Source organism: Anolis carolinensis, chromosome 4, assembly GCF_035594765.1.
Source record: "Anolis carolinensis isolate JA03-04 chromosome 4, rAnoCar3.1.pri, whole genome shotgun sequence".
NCBI classification, from domain to species: domain Eukaryota; kingdom Metazoa; phylum Chordata; class Lepidosauria; order Squamata; family Dactyloidae; genus Anolis; species Anolis carolinensis.
Window position 1 is genome coordinate 106,786,922 of NC_085844.1, and position 18,523 is coordinate 106,805,444.

The window sequence follows — 18,523 nt, forward strand, 5'->3', positions numbered from 1 at the left end:
TCAAATTTGCATTCGTACTGTTCAGCTTTAAAAAAAAAAAGGTGAACTCGAGTCACAAGTGAAAAAGAGGAATACTGAGGGATGTCTGTTGTTGTTGCTGTATTGCTACTATTGTTTTTACTATTAATAACATTTTCATGCAAAAAGCTAAAGATGGAAAGAACCTGCAAAGCAAAAGCTTGTTGTTCTTGTTGCTATATTGCTACTTTTTTTTTTACTATTAATAACATTTTCAGTATATTATTCATATGTTTCATGCATATGGCTAAAGATGGAAAGAACCTGCAAAGCAAAAGCGGGTCGTTGTTGTTGCTATATTGCTACTATTGTTTTTACTATTAATAACATTTTCAGTATATCATTCATGTGTTTCATGCATATGGCTAAAGGTGGAAAGAACCTGCAAAGCAAAAGCAATAAACAATACCTTACAACACATTTCCTTGCAGGAAATTGATTTCAGCCTGAGGGCCATGCTATCTGTGCCAGGAGTGCTGGCATTTCAAACCAGGTGGATAAGAGCTCTTAGCCAAAAAGGAAGAATCACCAGGGGAATTGCCCACACAATAGCTCACAAAATAGGTTAGCTCAGTCTTTCAAATGCCAGTGTATGATCCAGGTCAGTTATAGGCCATTCTAAGAGCAATGGTATTCCAATCATGTTCTATTCTTGTCAACCTGAAATAATTCTCCCAGGTCAGTTGGCATCAATCAAGATGGATAAATTATATGCACATCATGTTCAGTCAGTGTGAATGACTGCTTGGCTTTGTTCTGGATTCTCCAACCACCCACCTGCAACAGCATATGTACGAGTAATGTTCAACACATTATTTTAGTATCTGATGCTTTGGAGAAAATGAGCTTATTTTCCACAACAGCTGAGAAAGTAAAAGAGGCTTTTCTGTACTGTTCTTTTTATTATTAAAATATATTTTGCACTTTCTGGCTCAAACTGGATCCTCAGGGGATGGACAATTACGTAGTGGGGTGGGGGGATTGCAGACAAATAAGCCATTAAAATTCACAATGCAATTCAAAAGAGGTTTTAAAAAATATATACTGTAATGTGGACAGAGTAGTTTGTTTTGGTGTACCAAATCATTCCAGCCTAATAATAAATTGATGGTGCCATGTAGGGGAAATGAAGCTTCTCACACTGTCCTGACGTTTAAGAGACAACATGAACAAAATACAGTGCTTGCAGCCAGGTATATAAGATCCATTGGATCAAATTGAAGTCACAAAGTGTTGGTTTGTCACATTCTGATGTAATATTAAAGCCTGGAGATTACTAAATCTAATGTCAGGCAAGAGAATTACCACTTATATAATCAATTATGGTATAACCTTCCTGTTCCTACCATGCAACTTCCCATACTACTCCCATGCCTGCTCTGAAAAAGATTTCTAACTCAAAGGTTTGCTGTCTGTGCCACCCAAAATTCATATTCACTACAAATTATTAGCTATGTATACGCCTGTTTAATTTGTTTGTTTTAATATTACTTGTGGGTAATAATTAATCCTAATTGTATTTGTTTATATTTATTAGAGGTTGAATCAACTACCGTGTTTCCCCGAAAATAAGACCTCCCCAAAGAATAAGACCTAGCAGGGGTTTGGGGGGATTGCCAAATATAAGGCCTCCCCTGAAAGTAAGACCTAGCAACTAAGGCTGCAGCAGAGTTCCATTGGGAAGCATGGCTGCAGGGCTAAAGCAGCACTCATACACACACCGGAGGGAGGGAGGGAGGGAAAGTGCTTGCTTTCTGTGCCTGCCTCCCTCCCTGTCTTGCCTTGCCTTGCCTGTCCCCCAGCCGCGGCTTGAAAAACCTTCCGTGGCTGCTGCTGCGCTGCCGTTTCTTCCTTCTCCGTCCTGGCCATGCTGGCCATTCTCCCTTCTTCCCAGAGGCTTCTGATTGGCTCCTGGAGCCCGGGCAAGGGAGGGTGGGAGGGAAGGAAGAGGGCTTTCCACTCGTCACCAAGGCTTCTGTTCCTTAAAGGTACAGAACGCATTGGGATTCTCCTCTCATCCTTATTCCTATCCTATGCCATGAAACTGATTATTTTATACTATTATTCTATTACCATATTATTATCATCATATTCTGTTACTATTATTATATCCTATTATTATATTATCCTATTAATATATTTTAAATCATTATATTATATTTTTCTATTATTATTATTATATCATTATATTATTCTATTATTATTCTATTATATTATTCTATTATTATTCTATTATATTTTCATATTATTATATTATTATTCTGTTATTATTAAATTCCATTTTATATTACCCTATTAATATATTTTATATCATTATATTCTATACTATTATGCTATTATATTATCATATTATTTTTTTATTATTATTAGCATATTCTGTTATTATTATTATATTCCATTTTATATTATCCTATTAATATATTTTATATCATTCTATTCCATTCTATTATTCTATTATATTATCCTATTATTATTATATTATTATGCTATTCTGTTATTATATCCTATTATTATATTATGCTATTAATACCATATTATTATCATATTCTGTTATTATTATATCCTATATTATATTATCTCATTAATATATTGTATATCATTATATTATTATTATATTATCATATTATTATTATAGTATATTATATTATTCATCATTCATGACTACATTGAAACTAGAATAGAGAGAAATCAGCGTGGAAACCTTGTGAAACCTAAATTGCAAGAGGTACCATAGAGTGTTGTACATGTAAATAATGGTAGTAACTAGAAATTCTTGATAGGATTGCTGGTTTGTGATGGCAACTACTTTACAGTATATAATAAATGTTCATTTTGTTGTTCAATAATAAATGTGAGCTCTTCTTCATGGAAAAATAAGACATCCCCTGAAAATAAGACCTAGTGCATCTTTGGGAGCAAAAATTAATATAAGACTGTGATGTCTCATGGGCCTTGTAGTCCCGTTCCTAGCACTATTGTGGCAGACGAAGAGGAAAACATGGGTTTTCCACCGGTTCAGTCAGAATCGGAGCCTCTGCACCTGGAGGATGTTTGCCCTCAAGAAGTCAGCCAAACAAGCCTTGGGCAGAATTCTCCCCCGTTTTCTCGAAAGGACAATTATAATAGAGATAGAGGAGTGAGGGAGGCGAATCGCCGGAGCCTCAGAATCGCAGCCAAACAATTAGCTGATTAGGTCTGCTTCCCTTGGGAAATTCTAAGGAGTCATGCATCTGGACGGAGTTGGGTTTCACTTCTAGTTCTCCAGGGAAAGTGTTCTTCTGGTGGGAAACGAGACCCTATTTAGGTGTTTTGCCGCGAAGGAAACCTTGCGGAGTCAACTCGTCAGCTTGAGGAGTGAGATCGTGTGTGGACTTCGTAACCCCAGTTCCTTGTTCCCGGACCAAGTTCCAAGCCTGCCTTGTTTCACGGACCTCGCCACGGACCTTGTTCTTGTTCCTTGTTTGCCTCGTATCAAGTCTTGTTTAGCCAAGAATCTAGTTTGTTTTCCAGCCTTGTTGTCAAGCTTCAATGGACTAAAAGACCTTGTCATCTCCCCACACTATTGCTTGGCAAAGTGTGTGTTTCGGTTATTGGATTATAACTTTGGACTCTAATATCACATATTGGACATTGTTTTCCTGGACTATATTTGACCTTTCCTGAAAGGTCTACTACTGAACTTTATTCTTCACTTGTTTTTATTGACTTTATATATTCCTATAATAAAGATATTAGATAGAATCCGGCCTCTGCGCATGGTTATTGGTGTTCTGTAGCCTGGGTCTTGACAAAGACCCTGTCTTATTTTCGGGGAAACAGGGTAGTAGAATAGAACTACATTATAATATTCTGATAGATGCCTTAACTTGAGTGGTAGAGAAGTCAACTGTGGTTTCAGTGTCTTTTCTATTTGCATTTGTACTCTTTTTGACTTGAAGGTTGGTTGTCTTATTTTAGTGTTTGTGGGTTTTGGGGTTTTAATTGGGGAATGTAAATTGTATCTATTTGAAAATTCAATAAAAAAATTAAAAAATACTATTCATAAAGCTGAACTTGGCAGTCTAAATCCCATCTTCAATTGAGTGTTATGCACCATCAAATATAATGCACACCTCAATTTTGGATGTATGAAGTACAAAAATGGATTTGTGGGGGAGAGGGCAAAAGTCCCTGAGAACTGCTGAGGAGGATCTGCAACTAAGTGGTAGGAATGACTGGGTTTCCAGCATAATGACCCTCTTTCTTCTCTAGACATCACAGAGCTCTGGGGCTCAATCATTAGGAACATTCTCTTCACTCCCCCCGCCCCCCAGCCACCAGGGTTACAGGTCCCTCTGGGCCTTTTCATGCAGGTGGGTTTCCATGCACAATTCTAATGCACATCATATCTAATTAGTGCACCTCATTTTTGGTAATGTAATTTAGCCCAAAAAGGTGAGCATTAGACTTGACTAAATATAGTATTTCTTTCAGATCCACTGTTCCACAATACTAAACAGTCCTAAAATTTCCAAGGAATTGTCCAGAATTGATCTTCTGAATAACAGTATTTGATTTTAGTGGCTCATTTTAAGACCCAATATCATCCAAGGTAGCTAAGACCTGAAATTAAAATAATTTTAAAAAATTAGATGACAGAACCGCAGAAAACAGCACATCTATTGGAAGCTCAAGTGATCTTTATGTGAAAATATGTATTTTGTTTTGTCATATTTATAAAAAAAATCACTGGCTAGCCTAATTAACAGCAACCATATTTAGAACAGAATATAATCTGGGTGAATATTCACTAGGCTTGTAAATTTCGGGTGCATCGCTATCCATTTCTGCTTGCTGGATTTTGGAAGCCCCCATGTCCGTTTTTGTGCACCTCCTGAAAATGGGAGCACTGCCAAATGGGTATTTTTGTTCAGCATCAGAAAAAAGTGGCTCTTTTCGGCCCATTGACAGCAATGGGGAATTGATAATGCTCTCCTTTTCCCTGGGAGCCTTTCCTTTCTTCCCTTCAAGGAAGTCTGGGTGTTAGCAATGGGGTTAAGAAAGCACTCTACCCATCCCATTATTGGGGGGGGGGTTTCCACAGGCTCCCCTTAAATGTTTTTCATTAAGACCTGGATTTTAAAAAGCATCTGAATTAGGATACCACTCTTTCTGGCTCCTTTCCCTTCTATTTGTGGAAGAGGAGGTTGGGTTTAATGCTTCTTAAAGCTGTTTCTACTCTGGAGGAGAGTCAGGTGCATGCGCTTTCTCTCCGATTACCAGCAGCACACCACACAGCTTTCCTAGGCATTTTAAGGAGGCCCAGGGAAGGAAGAGCTCAGTAGAGCTATCCTCCCTGGACTACCTTAAACATTCCCTCTCTTGCCTGCAATCTCCTTTCTGCTTGGGAGTTTTGCTTCCTTAAAGATGTTTCTACTTTAGAGAAGAGGTAGGCTTTCCCTTTTGTTTGCTGGGATTACTTTATTAATAATAATTATTATCTTTTAGCAGTATTTTCTGAATGAGATGAAGAGAAAGAGAAAAAAGAAGCTGAAAGGATGATAGCCCCCAAACATGCACAAACCCCACCCACCCTCCCTCAGATTTCCAAATCAGTCCCACTAAATACAAAGAATCAGGAAAATAAAGGAAAAACAAAAAGATTCAACTGTGATGCTGAGTAAATGAGGAGGAGCTGTGATCAACTGCCATGTAGTCCCTTTTTAGCTGGGCCCTTACTGTTACAGATACTGGATCAAACTAGAAAAGCTGAATTGGCTGAACGGAATGGCTAAAAACTGATCCGGGCTCACGTCTAATATTCACTCTATCAGATGTATTAAATAGATGATTAAAACTAAAGAAAAATGTATGTCAAATAGCCATGCAAGTAGACTGCCAACTAGTTATATGATGCTAGAAAATCAGCTTTCTGACCTAACTCATTTATTTATTTAATGATTTATCACTTTCCCTTCAATTAATTTACACAGTCTCAGATCTCATACACTTTAAAAGGACAATTTCCCACTGCATGGACAAATAATAGTTGGCCTGAGGCTAATTTTTTTAAATGTCTATCAAATTTCATCAAATACATGGAGGAAGAGGAATGTTTTAACCTGGTGCTGAAAATATAATCCTGTTGTGGCCAGGCCATTTTTCCCAGGGAAACAATTTAATTGCATGAGTACAACTGGAACCGTCCTTTTCCTTCTCACAATCTTTTAAATCTCTCTAAATGTCATCATCAGAACAACTATTTATCACATTTCATTAAAAGGAATCAAAGAAGAAAGTAATTCTCTATTATACTATAGGCCACAATTGAACATTTCTAGAAACAATAAGGAAGTATACTATTAAATCACAAACCACCAAAACGGGTGGAATAACATTGGACTTTTCCAATGTATTAGCTAACGTCTCCATTAAGTTACTGATTAAATTAATGTAGTGCTTAAATTTGATTAGATTTCCCAATTGTAGTGGCACAGTGAAAAGCTAGAGAAATGTTGTTTTATTATACACATAACAACCACATGCAAATTTTGTTCAGAATAAGTCCTGAAGAATGAAAAAGCTCATCAGTCCAGGATTCTTCTGATGAGAGTGCTCATTATGGAAAAAATGGTTTCTATGATTTCTCTCTTTCTATATGTATGTGTGTGTGTGCCCATCCTAATTTAGAATTGTGGGTTTTGAGACTTGGTGAAGTATTTAGTATTCTGAGATAATACTATTAAAGTATTACAATATTCTAAGAGAGTATTTCCCAAGTCTTTGAAAACTTTGACAAGGAGAATCCTAAACTGATGAGAATCTTAATTTTTCAGTATTATTCTATACAAAACCTAAACCATATATAGTCAATGTATAAGCCCAGATGTATTAGGCCAAAATTGATTTTAAAAACATGGGTTAACATATGAACTGTATATTAACTCTTATCCAAATGGAACCATCCCCTTCTCTGAGTAGAGTGGTGAAAGGTGAAAGCTTAGTCCATCCCAAGAAAACCTAAAAGATACAATTATCCCTCTACTCGCTTCACCATGGCACCACTCCTGACCTCTTTGAAGGTCTGAATGGGAAAATGGTAGTGGAAGCCAGGGACAACAGATCCCCTGAGGTGATGCTGTCACTTTCCTTTCAATCTATAATAGTGCTAAACTTATCCATGAATCATATCAAAAGTCAGAATTTTGGCTCCAAAACCTGCCTTCGGCTTACACATGAGGTTGACTTATACATGTATATGCAGTACTTTTTCTTATTTGTTTTCTGTATAAAAATTCTACTTCTGTACAACATAACAAAACCATATCTGAATTTTGCATCAAGTAAGTCCTCCACTGCAACATTTTATATTCCCGGAAATGACACTTTCTGAACAAAAATTACATTTGTACACTATTAATATTATTTCCTGTGCAGAAAATGATGTTTTTTAATGAAAAAAAATCTTGTGTTCCGTGGAGAAAAAACCCATGCAGCTAATAATTCTTGAAAATAACAAAATTTAAAAGACTTCCCTGTTGCAGGTAGAAAAATTCAAATTTATGAAGAATTTCATCTCTAATATCAGCACAACTGTCTTGTCTCCTGGTTCTGCACTTTATGTCTCGTTGTATTTGGTTTGATAGTGGCAGCCATAGTCATTTTCTAAGAGAGCATGTGAAGGACTGACTGAATATTCTATAATCCTGAGGTGGCAACTACTATTAGCCTTAGCTAGTATAGCCAGCCATGAGGGAATAATGGGAGTTAATGTCTAAATACATCTGGAAGGCCACATTTTCCCTCCCTTTGGTACAGGTCTCTTTAAATCCCCATTTAATCTTGTTTTAAGCAAACTGCTGAGATAAGAGCAGAACAAAAATGCACAGAAATAACAACACACACATGTTAAAATGTCCCACTTCCCATCCCAGGCATTAGTGTCACTAAGGAAAAGACACTGGATGAACTCAGCCCTCAAATGAAATTGATTCAAATGTACTTTAGGGCAGAACTCTCTGTAAAGTCCAGAAACCTTGTTTTCTAAGCCCAGCTGTCTGCTAAATTTTAATATCTCCACGATACTTCCAAGTGGTGGAAAAAGAAGACAAAAGAAGGAGCTGTACTTGAATTTTATGGGACTTTTGCTCACATAAGATGCTGAATTCCAGTTTACTGTACCCTTTTCAGCCAACTAATTGAGTAAAAGCTGAAGATCATGGGCTATTTTTTAAGACAAGCAGTGGATGAACCTGGTGTTTTGGACACTGTTCCCGTTAGAAGCATTTGTCTAGGCAGCTTCTTTTGCTGGCATGAACCATAACTCAAGTGCATTGGAAAACTGCTCTGCAATACCTTGAGTATGATAGGTGCTATATAATACCAAATTCTATTCTCCCTTTAAAATGGCTCATAAAAATGTCACCCATTTAAGTGTGTGTATACAGAAGTTTGTGTGTGTATACATACACTTAAAGGGGAGGCATTTTATGAGCTATTTATAGTGTAAAAGAGAATGGAACTCTGAAGGAGAAGCTTTCATACTCAAGACCTCTCTAAGTACTTTACAAATCAGCGGGTAAGAAGGCTGTAATGCTGTGATCTCATGCAAACATATTTAAATTGAGTATGCATATTATTCTCCATCTGACTTCATGCCTGAGCAGAGATCCCACGTTTAAACTATAGAATTTGAAAGACTGCTAAATTGATAGACATGGATTATGATTTTCACTATTACTTCTCTTTACCTTCTTGCCTTTCATAATGTTTCACACATATCAGCCTCAGGCCATATTAGATACTAAACGGATGAGAACATAGAAGTGAGGCAAAGTATAATAGTGTTGTCCAGTGTTGTGGGCAGAGTTGTGTTTGCCACACAGGACTCTGTCCTATCACCACCTGGATGTAGCCTTCCATTTATGAAATGGGGAGGGAGGCATCTTTTCCATTTGTTTAGGCAGTGGAAAATGTATATCTACTTCCCCAGACCATCATGTATTACAGACACCAGGGGCTAGATAACACTTTCTGCTAATGATGCCCAACCAGGTCTGAAGACAGTTTTAAGCACTTGGGAGGTCATAAAATATGGTTCTTGAACTGGTTTGAACATTGCTATTTGAAACGAATCTGTAGGCATGCTACATATACCGACATTGTATGATAGCACATACCGTACAATCCCTCTACCTGCAGGACCAGTACCTACATTTTCAGCTACTAACATCTGCCAAAATATGTTCTCTTTAGAAATTTTCTAGGGCCTCCAGATGATTAATATGATCAACTTCAGCATTGGTGGTGACACCACGCAGCACGTCCTTTGATTCCTCCAGGCCAGGGAGCTCCGACACATCCGCCCCAAGATTATGGTGGTCTGGGTGGGCACTAACAACCATGGCCACTCGACGGAGCAGATATGGCCAGCAGCATTGAAGCCATTGTGTGCCTGGTGCACTAACAGCCTCAGGCCCAGGTAGTTCTGCTGGGCCTGCTTCCACACAGCAAGAACCCCAACCCTCTGAGGGAGAAGAACTGGTGGGTGAACGAGCTGCTAAGCTGCAAGATGCTACTGCTGCTGGGGGCTGTTTTCCTGGACGCCGACCCAGATTTTGTGCATTTGTACGGAACCATCAGCCACCACAACATGTATGGTTACTCGCACCTGACCCGCCATGGCTACAGGCACCTCTGCCTTGGCCTCCACCACCTCCTGTGGGGCCTCCTCCTAGGGCAGGAGGGTCATGACCCCTGACCTCAAGCGTCCCCCTCTGGCCAGCACTCTGCCCCCCATGGTCAAAGTGGCTCAAGGCCTGTGGGCAACAGATCAATGGGATCAGCTACTCTTACCTAATAAAATGAGTATGTGAACCTGTGAAAAAAAGATCTACTTCTGTGGCAAGTTACCATAGTGTTTCATTGATTGACCTTGCACATTCCTAGAGAGGTATGTATGCCATGCAGATATGGTGGTTGTACTGTATGTCCTAGAGTACAGTCCTTTTCTAATTGTGGTATAGCAAAAATGTCTTGTAGCTGGATCCCACCTAGCAGTCTACTTCAATAACACCAATCATAACACCAGCCACAAAAAGGTTTAAGCATCTCCATTTGGCAGTATATCCTATAATGCGTTCATTTTACTTAATTCAGTTATTTATTTGAATACTATAAAGTGGAATAGGATCCAATTTCAAAATAATAACGGATTATTTAAGTGTCTAGTAGTTTTTCTTAGACTCTATATACTTTGTACCATCTGGTTCTGAACATGGACTTGAATGAAATTGACAGTCAGTAATGTTAATATTTTGGAATTTGCAAAATACTCCACAAAGATAAAAATGGAACATCCATTTTAAAAACACACAAAATGCAGATGATTTGGCAATGTGTGCACATGTATACACAGAAATTATGCACTAGGTTTGTATTTTATTTCCTGCCTATAATAGCAAAATCAATTTAGTTTTCCATTAAGTTGGACAGTTTAAACAAAAAGAGCCTCAGATATAGATATATTAGATATAGATAGATATATAGAGATATAGATTAAAATATTAACTTATGTTGGATAAGGTTATTAAACAGGTTATTAGTTCACTAGAAGAAACAGTACCAAAAAAAAAAAGAATTTTTTCTCTTTATCAAAACTAAGTCACTTCTTGTTGACAGAAATCTTCCTCTAAGCCTTAAATTACCCAGAGAGAGATGGTCCACACATGTTGCAGAGGGCATTGGAGTTTTTTTTTTTTTTTCGGGGAGGAGGGGTTGAAATATTTTCCCCCCAAATGATGGAAAGCTGAGTTGCATACACAAAAATGCCATGTTACCAGGAGACACTGTCCTGAAACCAAAAAAAAAAAAAAAAAGATGTGCCCTACGGTTTATAATTTCCCCAAATCTTCACATCCATCATGAAGCTAAATTTGGAAGAATTTAACCCTAGGACATTTGGTGAGAATAAATAGGAAAAGGGGAGGAAAAGAGATCAAATTATGCAGAAGGGGAAAAAATTGGAGAAGAGTTTTTGACAGGCAATGTAAGAAATAAATCTCCCCCAAAATTATGTCTCTTTCTTCTCTTCCAAAATGAAAAGAAGAAAATGGTGTGGGTAAAACCATGGATGGCATTTTTTGTTATCAGTCTTGAAAGACTTTAAATGCAGGCATTTAACTTGTATTTAAAAAGCAATTTTCCAGAAACATAATAGTTCATAACACATTTTATATGAATGTAATTTGAATTTGAATTAGCTTATTAATAAATAACTAAACACAGACATGCTTTCCTACTAATTTTCTTATTTCTGACCTTCCGAGTGTGGAGTATTGGACAGCTGAGCTCCAATACCAGTCCAACATCATTGTTTCTCTGTGAAAATAGAATGGCAAGAAGCTTCCTAATTGGACAGCTGAGCTCCAATACCAATCCAACATCATTGTTTCTCTGTGAAAATAGAATGGCAAGAAGCTTCCTAATAGGGAAATATTGGATATACCTTACTTATTATGAATAAACAGAAAGAACAAATTAAAGGCTATTAATTTTCATATTTACACACTATTTGTTGCATTACATTGATTTGTTCTCTAATTCTACCTTAAAATGAGTACACTTAGGGTGACATCTGGGCCCCTGGTGGTGGCGCAGTGTGTTAAAGCCACTGAGCTGCTGAACTTGCAGACTGAAAGGTCCCAGGTTCAAATCCCGGGAGCGGAATGAGTGCCTGCTGTTAGCTCCAGCTCCTGCCAACCTAGCAGTTTGAAAACATGCCAATGTGAGTAGATCAATAGGTACCGCTCCGGCGGGAAGGTAACGGTGCTCCATGCAGTCATGCTGGCCACATGACCTTGGAGGTGTCTACGGACAATGCTGGCTCTTCGGCTTAGAAATGGAGATGAGCACCAACCCCCAGAGTCGGTCACGACTGGACTTAACGTCAAGGGAAAACCTATACCTAACCTAGGGTGATATCTACAGCTTATCCTGGTGTAAATATGTCCCAGAGCAACCGTGGACCCAAATCCAGGTCCCTGACTTACATGTCTAGGGAGGACAGCTGCATCTCACCTTCTACATGTAATTGCTACTCCTAGCACTCACATGACTAGAAAGAAAAATGGGAGATCGCCTAGACTCACCAGTGCCTCTGTCAATGCTATCATGGGGTGCCTGCACAACCAGGAAGAAGTGGGGAGGGGTTGGATATGGCAGTGAGATCAGTCGGTCAGATTTATTAGTTCCCAATAGCTGATTAGATCAAACTGGATACCATTCTGCTCAAAGCCATGGAATATTCCAGAGTTTCCAGAAACTTTAAAGTATCCTCCCATCAACTTAGCCTGATGGGGAAGAATTGCAAAACACCCAAACCCTGGGATACCAATTGGCAGGAGCTGTACACCATGAAGACTACCAGCCTTCCATTCAAGGTGCATCCCGGGTTTCTTGGCTAATGTAAACAATGCCTTAGACTGTGAAAAGCAAAAAGAAAGAAGCAAAAGATCTTGTTGGAACTCAATTATAGGAGCATTTCCAAAGAAAAATGAGGAATAGAGAAGAAGAGAACTTGTGATGCTGGATTCCATTGCCATCAGCCCAGCTAGGAAGGCCAATTGTCAGGATAATGGGAGTTGTAATTGAATAGCATCTGGAAGACTACTGGTAAAGATTTTCTATCCCCAAACTAGAAATTTCATGTTGTGTTAGTCGGGACATTTTAAAGTATAAATGATGACAAAATTATCCTTAAATTTCTACTACAAGAAATTGGATTCAATCTTCAATCAGCTATGACATTTCTTGGGGACTCCAGGAACAGCCTCTGTTCTTTTATCTGGAAAGTGGAATTAACAACAAAGCAGCTTACAGGAATTTACTATGCAAAGCTTAACAGGATAAAATTGTGAAATGATTGGCAAACTGCAGCAGTGATCTTCTGTGAGCAAGCTGACTTGAAACTAAATCCAGTTGAAATTAAGCAAAATTTCAGATAAGCAGGTCCAAGACCTTGTTCAGGTCAGCCACTAGTGGTTAGTGGTTGGTCTTGATTAGAAGTAGAATAGATTTCAGAATGTAGAGCTTCAGAAACTGACCCATATTTATACAATTGTAGTAATATGACTGCTTTTTGATAGCATTCTACACTATAGTCTTTAAATAATCAAATCACATGGGAATTGATTGGATAATGCTAAAAGTCCTACATCAGTGCCATGTGCATGGAGATGTGGCATCTGAGATATATATATATATATATATATATATATATATATATATATATATATATATCTTCCCCTGACAATAAGTTCTAGGGAGATCAGGCAAGCACCTACCCTATCATCATTTTAAAATAAAGGAGTTAAAAACTTGGCTCTTCCAGTGCGCTTTTGAATAATTTAGCCCCCATGTCCAAAATCCCACTTGAATGAATTTCATTATACCTCGCACTTTACTCTCTCCTGGAAGAAACTTGAAGCCCGATCTCATTCCAACTGTTGTTGAGAATGTTGAGCACTTTGTCCCTCTACGTCCCCAAATGACACTATAATACATATCTTTGCACTTTCGTCTAGACCGCCCTCCCATTTTATTTTATTCCACGTCTCCTAAATGGTGATCATTCTGTGTTATCATTTTATGTTTCAAACAGGGTTTTTATTGTTATTATATTGTATTATTTGTTTTTAAATGTGTTTTACCTGGTTGAAGACTGTTTTTATATGTATTTTACGATGTTTATTATCTGTTTTTGAGCTTGGCCCTGTGTAAGCCGGGTCCCTCCGGGTAGATGGAGGTGGCATAGAAAAATAAAGTTATTATTATTATTATTATTATTATTATTATTATTAGTTGTTGCGTCTAACTCTGGGGGTTGGTGCTGATCTACATTTCTAGGCCATAGAACCAGCGTTGTTCATAGATACCTCCAAGGTCATGTGGCCAGCATGACGGCATGGAGCGGCGTTACCTTCCCGCCGGAGTGGTACTTATTGATCTCACATTTGCATGTTTTTGAACTGCTAGGTTGGCAGAAGCTGGGGCTAATAGTGGGAGCTCACTCCACTCCCTGGATTTGAACCGCCAACCTTTCGGTCAGCAAGTTCAGCATCTCAGCGGTTTAACCCGCTGCACCACCAGGAACCCCATATATAACCATCCTATATAAGATCCTTATCCCTCAACATCTATAATGGACCAGAAAGAATTAACTCAAAATTGTTCAGGCCTTTTCTTGGATTTCTTTGCACCTTTATATGATGATATACAACATTGTCATGATTGTCTATGATCATTTTAGGCAACCTATGCCATAATCTTTTCTTTTTACTAATTACCAGGTGGTGGAAGGTAGGGAGGAAGGCAGCTGAGAGAGTCTGATTCATCCCTAGGGAAATACAAAATGCAGGGGTTCAGAGATCTATGCATATGTGATATTGTCAGAATCACCATAGTTTGGAGGGCTGAAAATCTATCCAGAGCTGTTTTTTGACAGCTTAGAGAAGATGGGTTGACTTTGTTACAAATATCACCTTGAGTTGCAGATAAAATATGCAAATATTTAAACATGCACAATGGAATAAATTATAGGAATAATAATTTCATTTAAACTAACATTTGGCAACCAAACATTCACATTCAATCAAATGCTTTGGAACAGTGTGCTGACTACTGGATCTTCCTAAAGTAACAGAATAAATGCTGGGATGTCCAGCAGATGTCCTCTTGATAAACTAATTTATATTGTGTTCCACATCAGTTATATTTCTGAGAAGTGATGTTGTTATCATTGCTCCTTTGACAATAGAACCTACCCAAGGTGATTAAATTCTTGAATGACAACTATTCCAGAATGCTAACATGACAATTAGGGCCCAGGGAGATTTACACATGATAACTGAAGAGTTGGTGTAGGAGCAACTGTGCAATCACAAGAGTGACAGCAATCACATTACTTGTTCCACAGTGTGGCTTTATCTGCCAGTGATGCATGACTGCTGTGCAGAGGAGATGGAGTTGGACTAAATGGATCTTCCTATGAGATTTCACTTTTCATATGCTGTGAAGATTGACTATGAAAGACACAGAACTTGCAAGACTCTTCTTCCTACGAAGTAATGTAAGCTGGGTTTGCTAGTTGCAAGTAAATTCTACTGAAAGGGTCAGATTTGCTTCTATGCATTTGCTATTTAGGACTCTTGTGGTGAGTAACAGTCCATGCAAGCATGGAGATAATAGCATAAAACATAATGTCGCACAGCTCTTGAAATTCAACAAAAAAAATGGGAGATTCCTTCTGCAAACAATCTGGGTTGAACAATTATGCTGAGCTGTTGATTGCTATGAGGATCTTTGCTTTTTTGCTGGCAAAGAAATGGCAGTTCTGTTCATGATACAGGCAACAAATCTGAGTAAGCTGGCACCAGTCACTCATGTTTAATGCATATTATCCACGTAACAAGCGGGCATTATAAATTACCACATACAGTTATCTGAGTGACAGTGAGAGTGAATAAGCTAGGAGGACGTTCACATTCTGGTGGAGTGAAACTTCCTTCTGACATGGTGAATAGGACATACGCTTTGGGAGATCTTATTGCTTCTAGCTGCCTTCCAGTCCAACTAAACAGAAAAGGGATATCACAAGCTTGGCAGAAACTACTACAAATGAATGTAAATTCTGAACAATGATGACAAAAATGTGTTGTGCAATTATAATTGTGGGGAGAGACACAAAACAAATTATTTTCTGGTATAGTTTTCCATATTAAACCATGATTTGTCTTACTACAGAGAACAGAGTGAATATATTACTGTATCATTTTCACCCAAAAAAGACTCTTTGATCTTGGCACAGGTGAGTACAAAGCCACTAGTTTGATCAAAAAAGATGTAAGCTTCACCGTTTAGGTGCTGATATGTTCCAGAGGGCTATGAATCAGCTCTGCAATTACCTGCTTATGACTTTGGTGGTATAACCATCTGGCTCCTCTTTCTGGAGACTTATTTGTAAAACTCAGAAAAAAACAACCTCTTGCCAGTCTGTAGCAGTGACTGACACATCTAATCAGGTCTTAATGGGGGATTTTATAAAATACCTCCTGACTAGTATATGAATTATATGACTGCATTAACACATTTCTTCTATGAATAGCGTTTACCCTTAATAATATTTTGTCTTACAGCCAGTGAAGCGTATACTGAAAAGTGCTTTGCTTGCCATTAACACCTGCTCGGCATGTTAAAATTGTTATGCTTCTGTTGGTTAAATTGGAAATGGTACATCCAAACAAATTCCAATCACTTTTGAGGGGAGGGGGGGATAGGGAGTTGCATGCAATATTTACAGCAATAGCTATTTCCCTCATAACCACCCTGTGGATATGCTTTAGAATGCATGTGAAAAATAAATAAGCAGGATCCAACATAATTGCAGAACCTAGAAACAAAAATTCATTGGTCACCTAATTTTTCACTGTGGGGAAAAAAAAACATTAACCGAGAATAGGCATTTGCCAAAAAATAAATAAAATCTGAATACAAAGCTATTAAAGTCATAGAACTGTAAATCAGATATCTAATTGGGCGGATTATGCATCTAAAAATAGAAACAAGTGATGTGGCTTCTCTCCTACCCCACTTGTACATCCAAAATACAAAGCTTCCAGGAATGCTAACAATTCATTGATAAATAGTCCATGCAAGTGCTTATTCACAAATTATTCCTGTTCCAGTTAACACCACAGAGCTTGCACTAAAACACATTATTTGCTACATCTAAATTAGGTCTTTGCTCAGAAATATAAAATGTTTAACAGTCAGCAAAACAACAGGTACAGGCATTACTGAGAAAAGTTGCCTAGGGTCGTTTTGCTTTGAATACAGAGAAATATTCCTCTCTCTACCATTTAAAAGATCTGTTTTTCTAACCCATCTGCTACCTTGTTAAAAATCTTAAAATTGGCCAGAAATTTACTTAAACTCAAGTTATGAATTATAGTTTAACTATGATGAATGAATGAACTTTTAAACAACAACAAAATCAGTGTTAGCAACAAAGGGTGACAATTTCTTCCCCTTATGTCTAATCCATCAAACATCAAGCAATCAATAAGCATGACCTGTGTCTTTTTGAGCCATAGAAGAGGGGGATTTTCTGCTATTTGCCCCACACACACTTTGGCAAAGGAGCTGTTTCCTATATTGCAATCTCCTTTCTTCTCTTCATACCAACACTTTAAGCATCCCAGAGACTTGTCTACTGTTGGGGGAAAAACTTGTTCAAGTTTTCCCTTTCACCGTGTGTGGGACAACCAACAACAAGCAATCTTATTCCCTTTTCTCCAGATTGCAATCACCTTCCCAACCAATCTAAGGATGCAGCATTTGCAAATCCTGGAAATGCCCCCCCCCCCCCCCTTTCACTGACTCCAGGGTCGGAGGATGCTGCGGACACCATCCAAATGCATTCAATCACCAGCATTTTGTTTTGCTTTAAAAGTCAGGCTTACCTGCTGTATGCAACTGCAGCAGTAAGAGAAGCAGCAGCGGCCGCAAGATGCAACAGCAGCTTCGGCTAAGGGAAAACCTTGTCTGTACCCCACCGTAGCAACGAACAGCTTTCACAGGCGTCCTCTTTTTCATTCACCAAAGATGTGACAAGGAACACAGATGGGTTGAAAGCACTTTCTTTCTGGCAGAGTGGTTGTCTCTCTTCTCAGAAATGATTGGATCTGGATCTCTCTCTTTCTCTCTAGCTCTCTGGCTCTCTCTCTACACATTTACCCTTCAGATCAATACAGCTCTTTAGCAGCAGCTTGAGCTAAACCGCAGCTGATAGAGCCTAGCCAATAGGTACTAAGGATTCCCCTTCTACCACCCTCCTTCAAAAAGACACATGCAGAGCATGCATTTGAAATGTATTAGTTGTGGGAAAAGGGGGGAAGTAATCTTAACCCCTTCCTTAAAACTGACCCTGTCCCTTCATATGCAGGCACACTTTTCAGTTTCTAAGCCTCAGTGCTTTCAACCTGAAGAGAATCCTCAACTGAGCTAGAAATCCAGGTAGGATTTTTTGAAAGAAGGATAAGAACATGAGAATACAAAGATTAAAGGAGTTAAAAGTGATGTCAATTGGCTAAATATTGTGGATTTTCCCTCTTTCCCCCTTCTCTGTTTTAGTTGCTTGCTTACAGAGACACACACAGAGACATAAACCAACAGATATAAGGAACTTTCTGCACATTATGACTTAACTTCAATTCATGTCAGGAATTAACAATGTTCATATTGATGCAGTCAATAAAGAGGAGCCCTACCTTTAGGTAAAATGAAGTGATTGAATAAAACTACCAGGCTTGCTTCACAGAGCTTGCTTTGTGCCCTCTTAGGTAGCCCATTGTACTTTCAATGCACTCAAAGAGATTGTGAGTTACAAGTACAATCATCTTCTGTACCTGGAATGTGTGGAGATATATGTGAGAGGTGTCAGGTAGTCATTTGTCTCTGGGAGCAAACT

General features: G+C 38.3%; 1 protein-coding gene across 4 annotated transcripts in view; it reads right to left on the bottom strand.

The window, feature by feature from the left end:
- The window catches only part of cdh12 (cadherin 12), an 868,710-nt gene extending 850,847 nt beyond the window's left edge, over positions 1–17,863 (bottom strand). For 3 of the 4 annotated variants that reach the window (XM_008114209.3, XM_008114208.3, XM_062977609.1), the window contains exon 1: positions 17,517–17,861. The gene's annotated coding sequence lies outside the window, so the exon portion shown is untranslated. Of the gene's footprint in view, positions 1–17,516 lie in introns of all 4 variants that reach the window. The other variant, XM_062977611.1, reaches the window with a different exon arrangement.
- Positions 17,864–18,523: the final 660 nt, after the last annotated feature.